Source organism: Callospermophilus lateralis, chromosome 12 (genome assembly GCF_048772815.1).
Source record: "Callospermophilus lateralis isolate mCalLat2 chromosome 12, mCalLat2.hap1, whole genome shotgun sequence".
NCBI classification, from domain to species: domain Eukaryota; kingdom Metazoa; phylum Chordata; class Mammalia; order Rodentia; family Sciuridae; genus Callospermophilus; species Callospermophilus lateralis.
This window is the reverse complement of record NC_135316.1, coordinates 21,403,210-21,412,130: the sequence shown is the minus strand read 5'-3', so window position 1 is coordinate 21,412,130 and position 8,921 is coordinate 21,403,210.

Genomic DNA, 8,921 nt, shown 5'->3' with positions numbered 1-8,921 from the left:
GTAATGTAGCTTCTTTTCTCTAGTTTTGTTGCAGGCATAGAGAGTTGGTGATTCTATATTTTCCTTTCTTGATATTTATATTCGTGATAGATATACTGATATTTTTCAGTAGTAAACAAAAAGAGAAGAATCTTTGTGTTATGTATTCATTTTTATTTTTGAGTGAGTTGTAGTTTTACATAATAGTAAGATTCATTTTGGCATATTTAAAAATGCATATAACTGACTTTTCTCCATTTCAATCCTCAGTACTGCCCTCTTCTTTCTCTTCCTCTTTCCACCTGATGCCCTTCATTCACTCTATTGGGCTGCCTCATACTTCTTTATTTATTTTTAATTGGTGCATTATATTTGTAAGTAAAATTGGGTAAAGAGAATGCGAGGGAAAGGAGATGAACCTGGGAATGAAGTTGACCAAATTGCTAAGCTCATTTAGGAACACATCATTAAAGGAATTTTAAAAAGTGAGCCAGTCAGTTATCAAATAAAATGTTGCACATTTCAGTGGTGTCTAGGGCTTTTCTCCTTACATAATTTATTCTGTTCTTTGTATTTTCTGTAATCTATAGGTTAAATCTGGGTTGAACATTTTTTTTCAAAATAAATCATACCGGAATCTATGTATTTCATTTTTCCTCATAAAAGGAGCTAAATGATGTGTAATTGCCTCATTATTAATAAAGCCAGTGTCATGCATGTTGCTTAGTTAATGACAGTCAGGTATCTCTATTCCAATTGTGTGCTTTTCCCTTTGTAGGTCACAACTGATAGGAGAAAAACTTCAGTCAATGACACAAAATGTATTTAAGAATAAACCTCTAAGAAACTCTTATTACAAAATTTTAAACACATAGATGGGAAATGAAATTTAAATTTCAGCAAAATATTACAATGTTTGTATTGAATGGCTTTGCTACAAATGCAAAGAAATCGAAATTTAAATTTTAGTGAAAAAAATTACTGAATCATCTTGGCTATATTTTTATAAATTTAAGTAGATATTAAGTAGTGCCCCATGTTATAATTTGTTTTTCTGAGATCACCTTTTGTTATTGCACTGCCAAAACAAATGATAAAAACAAAAACAAAACCAAAAAAAAATGTAGTCTGGGAGTGTATTAACCAGGTGATTCTAGCTCAGGGTACTCTCACAAGTTTCATTCACTAAGAATCAGCCTTAGCTAAAAGCAATTTGAGTTTTGACTGATGGAAGTTCAGCTCAAAGTTTCTAAACTCAGTGAGCCTGGAGTGGGCTTCCAAAATCACTCCCAATGACCTTCTAACAAACTGACTTGTGGAATCTTAACTGACTTCATAAAAAAGTGTTTCAAGAGACAGGAAGAGAGCATTAAAGATAGAAGTTGCCATATCTTTTAAACTTAGTCTTGGGAGGGTCATGCCAACAGTGCTGTTGTATTGTCTTCACTTGAAGAATATCACGACAAATAATCCACATCCATGTGGAAAAGACTGTATGAGTACATGCATATCAGCAGAACTTGTGCTCCCTCTTAGAAGCTTCTAACCACAGTATGGGGTAAAGAATGAATGTAAACATTACCTCACGTCTGATAAATAAATAAAATAATTAGGGCTGAAACATAGATTCAATCCTAAAAGCTTCTAGAATAAAATAAAATATTAGCTTCACAATTTATAATATTTATTGTAAGTAGAATACAATAAGGAGTAGTCATAAACACTAGAGTGTAAACCAGGAAAATTAAGAATACAAACTGATTCTGAGACATCTTTGTGAAAGAAAAATCAAGTCTCCTGCTGGGATATACAAAGGACTTGAGACTAAAATATATTTTAAATGAATCATAAACAAAACATAATTTTAAGAATGTATCAAAACCCTCAAATACTTAGCAAAGGATGAAACCCAACTAGCTAACATAATGAAAAAGTATTGAATATTTTTAGCTATTAGAGAAATGATGATTAAAAAAATGATGAAATAACACTGTTGAGATGCAATTAATAGGAATGAGAAGTAGAAAGAATGTGAATCAATGATTACATTGCACACTGGTAGTGAAAGTATGATTTTAACCACTGTTGAAATAAGTATGGTAGTACTGACTAAAAGTAAGCTACACAAAATGACAGTTCAATTCTCCATAAAGACTTATAAAAAAACATTTATAGCAACTATGTGGCACAAATAAACATGAAATTATCATCAATAAAGAAATGTGTTCATAATTGCAGTGAATTCATTTTAGAGAATATTATGCAGCAATGAAAAAAGAAAAAAAAACTTCTGGTACAACAAGGTAAATATCACAGATAAAACATTGACTGAAAAAGTATGAAAATAAGAGCAGTATGTGCTACATGATTCTGCTTTACAACATTCAATAACTAATGGAACTAATGCATAATGCTAATAATGGTTTCCTTAGAAGAATTTCCAATATCTTGATTTTGTGGTAGCTGTAATGGTACTTCCACAGTGAATCTTCTCTGAATTACATTTTAAGACTTGTATGCTCATTTGAGATAGGATACCACTAGTATACATGATAAGTTGTACCTTTCAATTTTTTTAAAATGTAAACATATAAAGTACTTATAATTCTAAAATTTTGCATCATATAATCATGGAAGTTAAAAAAATTTAAAAATAATATATTTAAAAGGAGTGATGTTTGAGGTAGTGGAATTTGCACAGTTAAAATCTAATTATTCAAAGCTCATTTCCATATGATCATTAAAGTGAGAGAAAATTTGAGGTATTAGGCTTAATAGAGGTTAAGATGGGCAGGAGTTTTTTACAACTTGGATTAGATAAAGTTTTTCTTTCTTCACAAATATTATTTAAAAGAATTTTATTTGGGTAGTTAACAGTCACCCATAATCTTTGCCACATGGTGTCACAGGACACTGGATCATTGCTTCTTAATCTCTTTTATGAATACTTGGAAAGTTTTCCAAATTTTCTGAATATCTAAACAAAGTATCTTCTTCAAAATTGCACAACACTTCAAAGGAACATAGTTGATTAAAATTTTGTTGTGATATCAATATCTAATTAACCAAAGAAATAAATGTCCTAGAAAAAAAATAGAAATGGAATTTTAAAGTAAAATATACTTTTGAGAGACCAAGTATGTAGGTTGTTAATATCAACCTGTATTTCTCAAAGAGATATCAAAAAATGACAAAGGCAACAAATGACATCTCATTTTTATTAGTTTTCTTGTTTGCTGAGCACAATACAGTGAATGAGGAAACTTCTTAAATTTTAATAGGTGCATGAACACATGGCTTTTACATTTCTCAGCATGCTCTCTACTATTGAGCTACGCCCTTAGCTTTTCTGAAGATTCTGAAAGAATCTTTTAAAGCTTAAAAAAGAAATTGAACAAACACACTGATGACTACTTCAAGTAAAAATCATTTAACAGTCATCTATTCAAAATTAGATAATATTGTTTTCTATTACAATTATAGTCTTTTATTGATGATGAGATATTTTTATTGAAATGCAATTTACATATCACAAAATTTACCTTTTAAAAATGGGCACAGAGACATTTCACAGAGTTTCTGTCTATAAATGCTATTTTAAAGGGACAGAAGATTGAATTTATAGTATTTTTTAAAATAAGAGAAGCGAGGCTATAATATATAACATATTGTTATGGTAAATGATTTAAATTAGGGATGCATGTAACCTTAAATAATGGAAACATCACTTCTGGAAATAAGGGTGTCAATTTATTTTTTTATCTGAAAGTATTGTTTTCTTTTAAAAAACAAATCCACCAGTCTGTATGAATAAGTAACAATAAATTCTTGATCCTCTAATTTCTGGTGACCTTTTAATTATTATAGCTGTGTTCATATTGTCACACATGTTCATATTACTTCCTTTGATAAAATATATGATATAGTCCATTGAAATATTTAGAGTATTGTCAAAAATAACCGAAATTTATAAACGAATACTTCCATACCCCCACTCTGGAATATCAAACATTTTAAATATTTTTTTATCTGGTAATACTTATTCTACAGATAGTCTTATTAGTTCATAGTTTTCATATCTTCTCTGAATTTGTTTCTCTTACCAGTTTTCATAGTGTTTTAAATCTGTGGTGTGAAAGCATTTTTTAAGAACTTTTATCCTCTAGAATGTATCCAAATTTATCTAAAACCTGTGATTTCCTCCACATTTAATTAAACAAAGAGACAGGTCAAGGAAAGCTACTATATTTATCTAAATAGCACAAGAAATGGAAAACAAGTTTCAAATATTGAAGTTCCTCCAATATCAGTGTTTCTAAAAACTCCAACATTCTAATGTCTTTAATTTCCCAATTCCATAATATTTGAATTGAATTAGGTGCCAACTCATCTCTACAATGAGAGAATAGCATTTGGTGCTCCAGAGCTACATTCTTGTTCAGAAATAAGGACTATAAGGACTATGATTTATGGAGCAAGCAAGAAAGTCAGAAATCACAGGAACTGATAAAATAACCATGTGCAAACACCTTCTAGAAGTCAAGATGTCCTCAGAACTAAAACATGCAAGCATTCAGTGACCAAGATACATATGTACAGTTTCCCATACTTTAGCCACAAAGTATTTATATATTCTGATATAACTCTAGAAAAAAGATTCAATGAACAGGATGATTTTTTTTTATCTGAAGAGTCTTTGAGGGCACACCAGAAGTGAAGGCACATTACATTCTTATTAAAAATTCTTAATCCAATAGATGGTATGTTTCCTGTTTTCAGGAAGCAAGTCAGGTCCAATCATAACACCTATCATAAAGAATGTCTGTAAGTCTTTTACTTGGAATAAGAATTTATACAAATTTTATTGGTACATTTTAATGATGCATAATTGTGGGATTCATTAAGCCATATTTATGTAAGCACTTAATATAATGTTACCAATCTCGTTCCCCTATACCTTCTCTATACCCTCCCCGTACTCAACTTGCTTGACTCTATAGAGCTCCCTTCTATTATTACCACTGTTTCAATTAGTGCATCATACATATACATATATGGTTTTTATTTATGGAATTCTTTATGGTGTATTTGTATATTTACACAGCATAATTTGGTAGATTTTCCTTTCCAGGATTTCTGTATGACCTCCTCTCCTCCCTCCTTCTCCATCCCCTTTCTTTACTGATCTCCCTTTTTTGTTGTGAGTCCCTACCTCCCCCTGCCCCGCATTTTTTTCTTTCTGTTTTTGGAAGAAGAATTTTAAAAATGATTAAGAACCACAAAGAAAGGAGTAATGCCATCAGAATGTACATCAATTTTTCCCTTAGACTAGCTTTGGTTTATCTGAGCCTTTAGGAGAACTTAAACTGAAATCCACACAATCTGGTTTATTCAGTTAAATATATAAAATTTGATGTTCTAGGAGAACTTTACTCCTGATAGCACTTCCCCGATCCTACATCCTTTATTTCAACATCATGAACAAAAGTTAATAATTCTCTATTGGATTTAGGGATTTAGAATCACTCCAATGGTTTAAGAACACCAGTTTAATTTTAGACTCATTTTGAAATCCACACATACTCACACATACATGCACATACACAAACACAACTGTTTACCAAGTGCAGTATCCGTACCCACAAAATTAATTTTAAATCATAGCCAATGTTTAAATTCATATCTCTGCACCTAATCTTCTTTACAAGGTCTAGACCTATATATTCATACACCTTTACAAGGTTAAACATTTCAAAATAAATTCAGGTTTCATACTTTGCAGAATTTATGATTTTCCCTTCTAAATCTGGTACAGTACTAATTTTTCCACAAATAAGAAAATGACAATATAAACCTATTTTTTCAAACTAGACAACTATGAATATTGTCACCTATTGTTGGGATAATAATACCTTACTAAGTTTATTTTTAATTTGTAAAATTTAATCTTAAATGTACTTGAATTTGTCTTATTTCTTCCACTCTTTCAATTAGTTAAGCTATCAATGGCATTTTTCTGGACTATTGTAGTGTGTGTTTGTGTGTGTGTGTGTGTGTGTGTGTGTGTGTGTGTGTTTGTGTGTGTATACATATACAGGTATTTCTTCCGATATGTTACATATTTGAACACCACACACATATTGCATATGCACATACATACATACATATTGGTATGTATGTATGTGTATATGTATATATGTATGTGAGTGTATATATGTATGTGTATGTGTACATATATACATATATATATATGTATATATGCATCTGTGTTATTCTATACATATAGTAAGTCTTCTATTCACCTTTTTAAAAGCTTCCTCTATCTTTACAGTTGGGTTACAAAGTCTCATTTCAGTGCTTGTATGCATCATACCTAATTATGATACAGTAAGAAGTGTTTAGATATGATCTCTCTCCTTTGATTACTGTTTTCTTCCGTATTAACTTCCTTATCCCTTTTCATTCTTTAGGTGTGAGTTTCTCTGAGAAACATTTGATAATTTCTGAGACTCTGTAAACTAACTCTCCCCTTTTAAAATATTATACCTTTATTTTATTTATTGAGTTTCATGTGGTGCTGAGAATCGAACCCAGTCCCTCACATGTTAGGCAAGCATGCCACGACTGAGCCACATCCTCAGTCCCAAACTTTCCTTTTAGAAATTATCAGACCAGTATGGATCAAGTGACAAAGTTGTACTATTATAATTGTTCTGATAATTTTAATATTTATATTCACTATTTTATAATAAAGGTCATGGATGAGAAGGAACATGTTGAATTTGTTAAGAATTTATTTCCAGTTTGATCAAGATGTAGCAGACAGTTCTTGCTTAGCAATCAGTAGATTGGAATGACGTGTACAGTTTTAGCTGATAGATAAAAGATAAAAGTCTCCCTGAGTGTCACACCTAATCCAAAATTATCCGCTAGTCCTTGGGGTTGCAAGGAACCAGCAGTCTGACACCCAGCTCCAGATGCTCTCTTGTGGATTCTAAACAGTTTCACAAACATTGTCCTGACAAGGCCTCTCTATGACTGTGATAGCTCAAGATCAAGACAAAAACAAAACCACTGCATGACCATGTCTGAAAACTGGAAAAAATAATGCACATTTTCCTAAGTACCTCCTATTCTGTTAAGAGGCAGTGACTGTTGCTTATTTACTACTTTTACAGTTCTACTACAATCTTTCATCTTTCTTGATAAGATTAAGGCTCACAATCTATATTTACTCCTGACAATAGTCAGCCAACAGTCAAGCCCTGCTTCCTTTACCATGTGCTAATAACTTAATACAACTCCAAGTATTTTATGTCTCTTCTAATATCTATCCAAGAAGGTTCCTATGGTGTGTTCCTGTGTTCTTCATATAGACAAGACAATTTAAATGGACTTCAAAAATCACTAAAAATTCCACTATTGCTTTAAACATACTGATGTACAAATATTTTCAAGACAAAATATCTACAAGACAAAATTGGATAGAGGTAAATAATGAGATAACAAAAAAATAAAGCTAAGGTACTTACAGTATATTAATAACTCATCTGAATTTCTTCATTAAATGATTAAACTTATGTGGGAGATATTGGTATTAATTCTATTTGGCATGTGAAGAATTAGGGAGTGTGCCACAAAGTTTAATTTTCTGACATATCAAAAGAATATATCTTAACTGTCAGAATATTGAAAACATCTAAACCACTATACCACAACAAACACTAGTTAAGTCCTGTTTGTCAATTTTCTTCTTATTTTTACTTTTTGGCTCATGATAAAATATCTAATGTCTAAAGGAAATGCAAAAAATATTGAGAAAGCAACAACTGCTCTGAATGGAATATTATTCAGCATTAAAAGAGAATAAAATTATGGCACTTGCAGGTAAATGGATGGAGTTGGAGAATATCATGCTAAGTGAAGTTAGCCTATCCCTCTAAACCTAAGGCCAAATGTTCTCTCTGATAAATGGATGCTCATCCATATTGGAGGGCAAACATGAGAAAAAATGAAAGAACTTTGGGGAAAAGAGAGCTAGAGAAGGGGTGAGAGTATGGGGGCAGAAAAGATGGTAGAATGAGATGGACATCATTGCTGTAGGTACTTACTTGTATGACTGCACATATGGTGCGACACTTCTCATGTACCACCAGAGATATGACAAGTTGTGCTGCAATTGTGTACAATGTATCAAAATCTATTCTGCTGTCATATATACCTAATTAAAATAAATAAATTACTTAATTAAAAAAATACAACTAGAGATGTTTCTAGACACCATGAGATTTCATGCATTGATCATCATCCTTAAAAAATTAAAATTGCACACTCATGTCTTAGATAAGAACTGTGCTAAAAACAGAACTAAAAGTCTCTGATCTCAAGTCAGAATATAATGTATCATTGTGCATATTTCAAGTGATTTGGGGATTCAAAAAAAGGGAAGATTTTACCTGGTGACAGAAATTAAAGCAAGTTTTATAACTACTGCTTGTTCTAAATAAGTTTGAAAACTACTTAGGGTTTTAATAATTAGGGGACAGGATTGGGTTGATTTTAAAAATTTTCTTCTTTATAAACAAATTTTTATATAATAATTGATTGAAATAGTACTTATGGAATGAGTTAGAGTAGGCAAGTTTTACAAATTGGGAGCCTATCAAGGCATGAGTCAAATTCATTTTGATCATTTTGGTAGCCACCACACCAAATACCTAGTTAGTGGAATAATTAATAAATTAGCAATTTAAAAATATTATAAAAGAAAGAATAATAGTGATTGTTTGGTATTATGTGGAAAAAATGAAGAAAGAGTGGAAGTCATAGATAGGGTAAAGAAGGTATATGTTGCTGAGTGTAGTGGCATATGCCTGTAATCCCAGCAAATTGGGAGGCTGAGGCAGGAATAGCATAAGTTCAAAGCCAGATTTAGCAAATTA